This window comes from Sus scrofa, chromosome 11 (genome assembly GCF_000003025.6).
Source record: "Sus scrofa isolate TJ Tabasco breed Duroc chromosome 11, Sscrofa11.1, whole genome shotgun sequence".
In the NCBI taxonomy this organism is placed as follows: Eukaryota; Metazoa; Chordata; class Mammalia; order Artiodactyla; family Suidae; genus Sus; species Sus scrofa.
This window is the reverse complement of record NC_010453.5, coordinates 22605882-22618055: the sequence shown is the minus strand read 5'-3', so window position 1 is coordinate 22618055 and position 12174 is coordinate 22605882. Positions and strand designations below refer to the sequence as shown.

General features: G+C 40.9%; 1 protein-coding gene and 1 long non-coding RNA gene across 3 annotated transcripts in view; one reads left to right on the top strand and one right to left on the bottom strand.

Annotated features, from left to right (window-relative positions):
• TSC22D1 (TSC22 domain family member 1) overlaps positions 1-12174 on the bottom strand; it is a 115620-nt gene that overhangs the window by 16356 nt on the left and 87090 nt on the right. The window lies entirely within an intron of this gene.
• LOC110255817 lies at positions 7561-10836 on the top strand. Its single transcript, XR_002336678.1, has 2 exons — positions 7561-10330; positions 10473-10836. It is a non-coding gene; the product is annotated as an uncharacterized LOC110255817 (long non-coding RNA).

Below are 12174 nucleotides of genomic sequence, written 5' to 3'. Positions count from 1 at the left end.
TAGATGCCTGTCCCTAAAATAGTAAACATACTCACAGCCACTATGGTTAGAGACAGTGGGAATAATTTATATCTTAAATTTCCTTATTTATTAGATTATTAGAGATGTGTTGCTAATAAAAAAGAAATACTCTTAATTGAACGTGCTTTAATTTAAATAGTTTCATAATTGGTTTGAAGATAAAGTTTAAACAGAAAATGATTCATTTAGTCTAATGTAGAAACATTAAATCCTGCACTCCATCACACAAATGCTACGTGTGCTTTAAAATGCAATCATACGATTTTGAATAGAGACATTTTTGCAAAAGTCATTAAAATGATGTCGGTGACAAAGCACAAGTCCTGGAGTTCCCTGGCGGCTTAATGAGTTAAGAATCTAGCGTTGTGGAGTTCCCGTAGTGGCCTAGTGGTGGTGAACCTGACTAGTATCCATGAGGATGCAAGTTCAATCGCTGGCCCCACTCATGGGGTTGGGGACCTGGCGTTGCTGTGGCTGTGGTGTGGGCCGGTGGCTATAGCTCTGATTGGACCCCAGCCTGGGAACTTCCATGTGGCACAGGTGCAGCCCTAAGAAAAAGAAAGAAAAAAAAAAAAAAACCCCACAAGTCCTGTCACCTATTATCCCAAGTTAGGATAAGCCTGCACAAATCAGATAAAACCTATTGCGTCAAATACATATTGTGAGTAAAAACAGAGCTAATTAAAAACAACTTTGACTGCCCTTAATAAATGAGGGTTGGGGATGGAGTCCGATTAGGTTTTACTAAGGGAAATTTTTTAAATCCAATGAATAATTAAGCTGTTTCAACACTGAAGTATGCTTGAGATAAAAACGATTTTTAATGAAGTATTTAAAGCAGACAAAATATGTGTAACCTACACGGAAGTTAGGAAACAGAACAATAGAACAAACAGCCCCAAACCCACCACCATTAAGACCCCCACAGGATCCTCCCTACACCCTCAACTCCACACCAAGGGCAGCGCTTCCCTGGCCAGAAAGAGCTAAAAGTCATTTCCGTTTATTGAGTTACTATGTTTACTGTCCAGAGAAGGGTTGAGGGTGGGGTGGGATGGGGACTGGTACTTAGCAGTGTGCCCGGAGCACCTGCACTGAGCTTGTCACACACTTAAGTGCAATACGGTGCTACTGACCGAAGGAAAATGAACAGTAACAATACTGACGACAATGGCAGCAAACAATTACACTTATCACCTGCCAGTCCCTATTCTAAACCCATGACATACATCAACTCATTTAATTCTCAACAACTCGCTCATCTAAATACCATCATTATCTGCATTTACACGGAGGAGGCAACCGGGGCGCCAAGGAATCCTGTGATTCGATCAAGGTCACCCTCGTGCCACTGGGAAAAGCAAGAAACACGTCTGCCGTCTTAACAGATGCCATCACATTTTGGTGACAGCCTTCTGAAAGACTGGTTATGACTGGACCAGGGAAGCAGGTGGGAAAGTGATGACAACCCAAGTCCTACATACTGAGCTATGTCAGGCGCTGGGGTATCGGTAATGGACAAAATCCCTGCCGTCGTGGAGCCTATGTTCAAGGGGGATGAAAACTAACTGCGATGAAGCTGCAAGCACACGGTGCATGAGGGCGACAGTGCCGAGCAGACAAAGCATGGAGGCGGGGCTCTGCAAGATCAGAGAGGACAGACTTTCAGATGACGTCATCAAGGAAGGCCTCCCCGAGAAAGTGAATTTTCAGTAAAAATCTAAAAGAAATGACGAGCACGGTCACGGAAGAGCTTATCAAACAGACTAGAAGAGGAAGCGCTCATCGGATGTTCCAGAGTCCCTACCAAGTCAAGCCACCATGAAGCATCGCGGGAATGTGCCGAAGCAGCGGATGATGCAAGAGCTGGCCCGGGCTGTCTTGGCATTCCTAAAGATGCCTCTCTTCTTCTGGAGAGAAGAGTATTTGCTGAGATCAGCACTATGATACAGGGTCTTTAAGATGCACTGCTGTGTGTCTGTAACAGCAAAGAGCCATAGGTATTGTACACCACTTCATGTTCTCCTACAGTGGTTTCTTCAAAGATTATTTCAGGATGCTTTTCACCTTCCAATAAAAACTCAAAATCTTTTCCTGTCTGGAAGCATAAACAAGTGATGCCTTTTTGTAGAATCATCTGCCTACAAAGTTCAGGCACGAGAAATGCAGGGATAGCTCTTTTCTGAATCTTGGTGTGGGGAGTTTCACGAAGTCAAGAGAATTTCAAAGCGTTTATAATCTTCGACTACAAAGCTGTTTTGAACTATTTCTGAGGGGATACGGTAGATTGAAGCCACTCGTTTATATTATCTCAGTTCCTGCCTACAAACCACTAAAGAGATGGAGAATCCGGTTTTAAACACACCAGGAGAGAGTAGAGGGGAGAGAGTCAATTTCAACAGTGCCTGGAAAAAAAAGATGAAGTTCATGGAGCTGAAACCTAAGCGAGCAGTAAGCAAAGTCCAGAAGACAGTTAGATGATATGCATTGAAGAATCCAATACTTCTAAAGCACAGGCTTCTCAAAGTACAAGGTTCAGGCAAAATGAGAGTCTGTAGAAAAAAACAGAACCGAGTCTTACCTATCCTTACCGACTGAATACCTGAGCAAGGGCTAGCCCTCCTCTAAGAGGACCAACGCTCAGGAAAAAGGAAGCTGGAGGATACTGAGACCATGTAGGGAGGGAGGAAGCTTTCAAGATCATGGATACCATGATCTTGGTATCCATGGATACCATGGATACAATAATTGGGCGGGGGGGGGAGATAGATAATTAACAAAACACCACGAAAAGCTCGAGGTGATTGAAAAACTGATATTACGAGAGCACCAGCGAACACTCCCTCGAATGAATGGAAAGTAAGTTGAAGAAACATCTCGGCACTAGAACTAATGCCAAAGAGGGAAAAATAGGAAAGAAGAGAAGGAACCGTGGTTTAAAAGGGCTAACAGCTGAATGACAAGTTTTGAAAACAGAACAGAGACTATGGAGGAGAGGAAAGTATCATAAAATAAATCAGGCAAATTTCCTAGAACTACAGATCATGCTTTTTTAAATTAAAAGAGCCTATCGAGCACAATCTGTTCTGTTATAAAGCTTGTTTGGAAAACACAAAGTTGTTCCAACCCAATCTATATGTTAAAGAATAATTTGAGCATAATTCGTATTTCACATTTTGCTTATGCTTATGTCTTCAAGAAATACTAGCTGAACACAGGAAACTGCATGCAGCTCAATCAGGCTGCCTGGAAAAACACAAACACACACATAGCTCAAACATATACCAGCTACTCAGTTCATGTTTGTGATCCTATAATGTTGTTTTGCTATTCTTTTCCAAAGGTTAATTTTTCTATTAAAAAAGCAATCATTCAAAGCCTAAACATGTACAAGCACCCTGGTTCAAAAATACCAAGCAGGAGTTTGGGATTAACAGAAACACACTACTATATATAAAACAGATAAACAACAAAGATCTACTGTTATAGCACGTGGAACTATATTTAATATCCTGTAATAACCTATAATGGAAAAAAATCTGAAAAGGAATATATATTTCCTTTTCGTGTCTGATTGCTGTGGCTAGGACTTCCAATACTATGTTGACTAAAAGTGGCCAGAATGGGCGTCGCCATCTTGTCCCTGATCTTAGAGGAAAAGTGTTCAGCTTTTCACCACTGAGTACGATCTTAGCTGTAGGTTTGTCATAAATAATTTTTATTATGTTGAGGTATGTTCCCTCTATACCAATTTTGTTGAGTTTTTTTTCATGAATGGATGTTGAATTTTGTCATATGCTTTTTCTGCATCTATTGAGATGACACCAAAGAGTGGAAAGATGTTCCTCATTCATGGATTGGAAGAATTAATAGCATTAAAATGTCCAGACTACCCAGAGCAATCAATAGATTCATGCAGTCTCTATCAAAATATCCATGGCATTTTTCACAGAACTAGATAAAATCATTCTAATATTTGTATGGAATCATAAGACACCAAGTAGTCAAAATGACCTTGAGAAAAGGGCAAAACTGGAGGTATCATGCTCTCTGACTTGAGACTAGACTACAAAGCTATAGTAATCAAAACAGAATAGAGCTGGCAGCACAAAAACAGACACATAGTTCAATGAAACAGAATAGAGCACCCAGAAATAAATCCATAAAATAAATAAAATAAATACATAAAATAAAAAAAATAAATCCATCTCTTATAGGAAGAAGAAAATACAGGCAGTATACTCTTCTTTGAAATCAGTCTTAGCAGTTATTATTTTGGATCTATCCCCTCAGGCAAGGGCAACAAAAACAAAAATAAACAAATGGAACTCTATCAAATTAAAAAGTTTTTGCAAAGTGAAGAAATCATCAACAAAATGTAAAGACAAACTACTTCCCTGAATGGGGAAAGATATTTGCAAATGACATATCCATAAGAGGTTCATATTCAAAATATATGAGGGTTAACGATCCGGCGTTGCCGTGAGCTGTGGTGTAGGTTGCAGACGCGGCTCGGATCCCGCGTTGCTGTGGCTCTGGTGTAGGCCGGTGGCTACAGCTCTGATTTGACCCCTAGCCTGGGAATCTCCATATGCCGTGGAAGCGGCCCAAGAAATAGCAAAAAGACAAAAAACAAACAAACAAACAAAAAAAAAAAAAAACAAAATATATGAGGAACTCATACAATTCAATATTGGGGGAAAAAAAAACCATTGAAAAAATGAACAGAAATCTAAATAGACATTTTTCCAAAGAAGACATACAGATGGCCAACAGGCACATGGAAAGATTCTCAATATCACTAATCATTAGAGAAATGCAACAAAACCACAATGAGATATCACCCACATCTTCAGAGTGGCAATCATCAAGAAGATAAGAAATAACAAGTGTTGACAAGGACGTGGAGAAAAGCAAAGCCTAAGCACACTGTTGGTGGGAATATAAATGTATGAAATAGTATGAAGGTTCCTCAAAAAATTAAAAATATAGAACTACCACATGATCCAGCAATTCCACTTCTGGGTGTTCATCCAAAGAAAATGAAAAAACACTAATTCAAAAAGATATATGCACCCCACTGTTTATAGCAGCACACTTACAATAATCAAGATATGGAAGCAAGCTAACTGCCCACTGACCGATGAATAGATATAGAAGATGTGGCACTCATATAAAATGGAATATTACTCAGCCATAAAAAAGAATGAAATCTTGCCATTCGCAACAACACTTAGGGATCTGGAAGGGATTATGCTTAGTGAAAGAAGTCACACAGAGAAAGATATACAATATGTCCTCACTTATATGTAGAATCTAAAAAACAAAACATATAGACAAATATAACAAAACAGAAACAGATGGACACATACAGAGAACAAAGTAGTAGTTGCCAGAGGAGAGGGGAGTAGGGGGATGGGCAAAATAGGTAAAGGGGGTTGAGAGGTACAAAACGTTAAGAGTTATAAAGTAAATAAGTCACAATGTTCCAATGCACAGCACAGAGAATACAGTCAATAATATTATAATAACGTGATATGATGTATAATCTATAAAAATACTGAATCACTATGGTATACGCCAAAAACCAATGTAATTTGTTGGTAAAGTATACTTCAATTTTTAAAAAAGATGGTTAATGTGTCTGGAAATATTTTAAAACTCTGTTTACTTATCTGTCAGAAGTAAACCTCATGTTAAAATAAGTCACAAGGCTATGACTTATGTATATATATAATGTATAAAAATCAAGCTAATGTGCATAAATATAAATAGGGTTTCAGATGCATGCTATGCTTATTAAAAACTTCAGAAATTTGAAAAATAATTTAAATCATGCCACTCTTTTTACGAAAAAAACATCCACTTAGTCCCTTACCCCTACTAACCCTAATTCTGGGGGCGGGGGGGACTAAAATTGATTGTAAACAGATATTACACCTAAGTTTCTCAAGTGTTTGATGAAAGAGATGAATTTTACTTGACAAAGGAACAGAAACAGAAATCAGCATCTGTGTATGAGCATAAGGAACAAAAAAGTATCAGTGGATATAAACACTGTATGTGATTTCCTAAAATATATAGAATTTCAGTTTAAAAGTCCATAGAAATGTCTTCGAAGTGCAGTTACAACCTAATACCTGTAAATCACATTCAACTCATCTTGACATGTTCATAAACTTCTCACATACCTGCATTAACCTTCAGTCTATCAGAATTACAGAAACAGTAGACTGCAGCTCAGGGACTAGTTTACACTAGTTGACTCTGAACAAGAAGTTAAGGTGGCTGACCAGCCCATGGGTAAAAATGTAGGCACTTGAGCTCAGAGATGGCTCAATGGGAATATCTTCATAATAACTACTGAATTTCATAAGGAAGTTTACATAAAGAGAACAGTTCTCTTCGAAGATCGCCTTGGACTTTTAAAAGAAATGTCTGTCTCCTTAAATGGGTGGCATTTGATTCAAGGATTTCATTAAAAAATTCTATTTGCAAATCTATATTCATTTGTTCTTAAGATGTAACAAAGCAGAAAAAGTTTAAAAGCATCCTTACCTGCAATCCGATCACAATCATTGTTAAAGAACGGGCCAGGAAAGTAGATCAAATCATGAAAGAAAAAAGAAAAGAAAAATCAGTCGTTTTCCATATTGTTTACTGTATCTATAATAGAGTTATTTTACATGTAGTTACCTAGCTTACATTTTCATATATTCAGGAGTAAAGTGGCACATTTAAAATGCTTAGCTCTGTACACAGAGGGTACCCGATGCCTGCCGAATTGAATTTTAGAGAAAATTAAGTATAACTACTACATTTTATAATCTCATGTTTAGAAACCAGGAAGTTAATAGACACCAAAATTAACAGAAACTAAGCGATATGAAAGCACGTACACGTTAAGTGAACAAAAAGATACAGACCATACATATCCTAGGATGACAGCCATAAACACGACTGCAGGTATGTGGTACCCAGCCCTCAAGATGCCTGCGGCGACCCTCCTCCCCCCTGGTATTCACACCGGTGCAGAGTCCCCTTCTACCGCGAGTCAGGCTGACCTCGGAGAAACACTGCACAAAGGACAGTGTGTGACTTCTAAGACTCAGATCACTCCCTCTGCGAGAAGCCAGCTGTCACATCACAAAGACCCTCATGCAGCCCTCCGGAGAGGTCCAGGTGGCAAGGAAATGCAAGGCATCCTGCCAACACCCATCCTTGCCAACCCCATGAATGAGCCATCTCAGGAGTGGGTCCTGCGGCCCAGTGTCAAGCTCTCAGATGACTGCAGCCCTGGCTCACATACCCTCCTGAGAAACCTGGAGCCAGAACCCGTGAGCTAAGCTGCTCCTGACCCCTTGAGACTAAGATAATAAATGTTTATCATTGCTGTCTTTAGCCACTAAATTTCAGGGTAATTTGTTGCAGCAATTGAGAATAGAATATATATTTCAAAAGGCCAGGTAATGATATTATTAGAATAGTAATAGTACTAGAGGATGGCTGCAGTACCAGAGTATCAAGATCTTCCTCTAATTCCTAAACTTTCTGAATATTATGTCATATTTACTATTCGTTTTTAAAAGTATATTTTCTTTGTTCTTTTTCTTCCCTTCTCAGCTGTACCCAAGACATATCTAAGGTTCTGGGCCAGGGACTGAATCTGAGCTGCAGCTGCAACCTACCCCACAGTTAAGGCAACGCTGGATCCTTAACCCACTGTGCCAGGCTGGGGGTTGAACCTGTATTGCCACAGAGATAATGCCAGATCCTTAACCTGCTGTGCCACAGGGGGAACTCCTAAAAGTATGTATTCAATGCTCCTAACTCAAATTACTCCCAGCACTTTCACTGAGGAAGTTCTAAGTCATTCATTCATTCAGCAAATGCCTCCTAGGATGGGAGCAAAACAGCCACAGTCCCCGACCTCATGGAGCTCACATTCTAGTGGGATGGCGACGCCTGAATCAATTCATGTCATAAATTAGTCCAGGATAACAAATTATGACGTATAGTCTTTTTTGCTGTAACGTGTTTCTGGGAGGCAAATTAATTCATTAAGTGATTAGTAAATGGAAAAATGATGTCAGTCTAACACAAAAGTTGTGTTGATTCACAGGCGGTCTTCCCACACAAGAGGAGCCAGAACGACAGCCAGTGAAATACAACCTTTAACAAGAGAGGGAAGGGCTCTAGGCTCTTGGGCTTTAGGGACAGCAGGAGCTCTTTCATGTGTATTTCACAAACCTTAAAAGCAAGCCCTTCCCCAGGAGTCTGTGCAGGAGACGCGAAGCTCTGTGCGGCTTTCAGCATCTGCCAAGGCAGCCTCTGGGCGAGCACGCAGCCTCATCACAGCCCCGCCAGCTTACAGCTCCATCTCCTTCTGCGTTATCTTTGCACCTGCCGCCTCTGCTCTGATTAAAATGCTGCTGGCATTTCACTCTACTTTTTTGTGTGTATTTTTAATAGCTACCATGAGCGCTTCCAGCTATATTGAGCTGGTACCAGTTTTTGGTTTTCTCAGCACTCTGGTTACAAAGCGAAGTGTTGAGTGGTTGGTCCCAACTCCATTTTCTCCAGAAGCTGTCTCATTTTTTTGCTTGCAAGTTTACGAAATGAGGTCTTTCGAAAGATACCTATCATGGAATATAATTGCCTGCCCTGGTAAGGACAATTTTACAGTTCTAAAAGACCTTGACCTGATATGGGAATCGCATGCATGAAGGTCTCAAGCAAAGACAAGAATACAAGAAGGAAGAGTCCGCCAGAAAAAAACACAGCCTTCAGTAAGCTGTCCTTTTATCACCTCAAATTCTCTGCCAGAATTAAGAGAGCTCTGTTCACTTCAGATGGTGAAGCATTCCTTTATCTACAACCTGCGGCAGGGCGAGGCAGGGCAGGGTGGGATGGAGTGGGACGGGATCAGAGGAGGAAACAACAGTGATGAGGCTAATTCAGTGTTTCTCAACCTTGGCTGAACCTTAGACTCAAGTGGGAAGCTTCTCACAAATACAGATACTCAAGTTCATCCAGATCGCACTGGTGCTGTGCAAGGCCTGAGCATCACTAGGTTTGAAAAGTCCCCTAAGTGCTTTCAATGTGAAGCCAGGACTAAGAACCACTAGACCCGAGGAAGACGTCCACCAACAGCCAGAGGACTGGAGATGAGGTCTTAGGAGGAATTAAAAAACAAAACCCTGATATTATTTATGCATTAAAAAGCTGTGCAAATGTAATTAGTCCGTATCACTGAATATTCATTTTCCCCAACAAAAGTCTTTAAGGATATTTCTGAGGGTGCAGGTAGGGCTGGAGGTAAGCAGAGCTGGAGCATGAGGGCCAAGACCCGGAACGCAAAGCTGGCTGCCAGCTGAGGCGGCAGGTAGGGCTGGCACCAAAAGGCTAGGATCTTCAATGCACTGGGAGATGAAGGGGAGGGAAGAGGAGGTGGGGGAGGCTTGGAGAAACTTCCAGAGGTATTTAGATAAGCGATTCAAAAGGAGCTCCTGACATGGCACACTGAAACTGGAGCATAGACTCTTTAAAAACACAGCCATCTGTGGAATGTCAAAATAAAGAATAAAAATGGATAGAGAGGTTTCAACACAATCCTATTATACGGAGGTAGAAAAGCAGGTTACACTGGAGGTTTCAAACTTGGTGATCAGAGCTGGAGGAAGGGGTATTTTAAAAATACAGATTTCTGGAGTTCCTGTTGTGGCTCAGTGGAAACAAATCCAACTAGTATCCGCGAGGATGCCGGTTCGATCCCTGGCCTCGCCCAGTGGGTTAGAAATCTGCCATTGCCATGAGCTATGGTGTAGGTCACAGATGCCACTCAGATCTGGCGTTGCTGTGGCTGTGGCATAGGCTGGCAGCTGCAGCTCCAATTCAATCCCTAGCCTGGAACTTCCATATGCCTTGGGTGTGGCCCTAAAAAAGAAAAAAAAAAGAGAAAGAAAACTAAATAATAATAAATAAAAATATAGATTTCTGAGTCCGGTGTCAAAGGTATGAGGCAGGAAATGATAAATTAATAATATCAATGGCTGTTACTTTTTACATGGTATTTACAATGTGCCAGGCAATCTTGGTCTGAGCACTTTGTACGTATCATCTGATTTAGTGCCCCTAACAACTCTAATGGTTAACTGGGACAGAGAGAAACAACTTGCCCACAGTAAAGGGTGGATCAGGCTTCAAACCCGCAGACCTGCATAGAGTCTGTGCTCTTTCTTCATCTTTTAAAACACTCTTCTCCTTCCCAGTATTGGGGCTGCTAGTATGTGAGAACCACTCAACTATGGTCTTTCTTTTTTTTTTTTTTTTTTTTTTGTCCACATATGGTCCAGCTTCTCGAGCTAGCCACCCCCCCCCCCCCCCCCCCCCCCCCCCCCCCCCCCCCCCCCCCCCCCCTCATGCTAGTCGACGAACCACTCCCAACTCAGGTCTTTCAAAGTCACTTTTAGCCACACCATGCTGTCAGATCAGGCTCAGTATCAACACCACCTTCTATTGTTGGGTTTTAAATCAAGAAGCATTATCTCCTCGATGAAGAATTTACAATATGCTCGGGAGTTCCTGTTGCGGCGCAGCAGAAGTGAATCAGACTAAGAACCATGAGGTTGAGGGTTCAATCCCTGGCCCTGCTCAGTGGGTTAAGGATCCAGCATTGCTGTGGGCTGTGGTGTAGGTCACAGACCTGGCTCGGATCTGGCATTGCTGTGGCTGTGGTGTAGGCAGGCAGCTGTAGCTCTGATTGGACCCCTAGCCTGGGAACCTCCATATGCCGCAGGTGCAGCCCTAAAAAGATCCAAAAAAAAAAAAAAAAAAAAAAAAAAGAATTTACAATATGCTAAATGTACAGAAATGGTTTTCCTATAGAAGATGGGCTTGTCTCTAAGATTTCTGTCCCTGACAAAAATAGACATTTTATACATATTTTTTCTTAACTGCACCTAGTAATTTGCTGTCTTGTCAATTCTTCCCTGCTAATATCTCTGCCTTGAATTATTTTCCTATTTCTATTGCCAACACCGTAATCCAGACCCCTATTAAAAGACTTCTAGATTATAGCCATATTATCCCCACTGGTCAATCTGGCACTAATCTCTGTCCAGGCCGATCCAAGCAAATACATCATGTACGCTGCTTTCAGGCTCATCTTAATTGTCTTAACCTTGCCTGTCACTCATTTGATTACAAGTCCTTTAATGATCCACTACCTACAGGATAACACCCCAACCTTTAGCCTGGCATTCAAGGTCTGTAACTAACTGCCCTGACCCATCTCTAACTTCTTTTCCAAAAATTCAACTACAATGCATTTTTCACCCAAAAATTCCTTGAGTGAAATAAGAATTAATAAATCTATCTTAAAAACTACATTTAACATGAGAAAAATGCTTCCATTTGGGCTATGAGATTCTCTCTGGAGTTCAATGTTCAAACTTGGTATCACTTCAAACAAGCTGCTTTTGCTCATAGCTCTTATTTTTTGCAGATTGTGTAGGATGTTCTTAAACCCTTGCATCTCCTCTTTCAGGTAATCTCAAGGTGAATTTAGTTTCAGCTGTACAGTTACACAAAAACTGCCCCGACGCAACAGGGAGGGTTCAGGCTGTTTCAGAAAGCATCAATCTCTTCTATAATCCACAAAACCAGTGTGAAAGTCTTAAAGATGACTTTTATTCAAAAATATATAATCCCTGACCAAGAGGAAAATGTACACATCCTTACATTACAAGCTAGGGAAGGGTATCCTTATATTTTAGTCACGAAATTCCTTATTATAAAAAAAAAAAAAAAAAAAAGTTGTACCACCGAGAAGAAACGAGAACAAAGGATCAAGTGTCTATGAGCAAATATCCATTTCAGGCAGAGCTAACTTAGCAGTCATTTCCTGAAGCTTCTCTGGAGCGCTCACAAAGCTCTCTAATTGCCCCAGGAGGCCTGAATGAAAGATGGAAGAAAAAACAAGACCCCTCCATAAAGTCGCGGCTTACTATGGAGAGAAGCAACAGGTAAGTAGAGGAACTTTCCAGAGAGCCGGAGAAACACAGGGTGGCTGTTGGAAGCCACATCCTCTTGCTTTAATCAGTTGAGCTCGGTTAGTGCTTTCTTCACACTTATGGGAGGTTATATGGATTC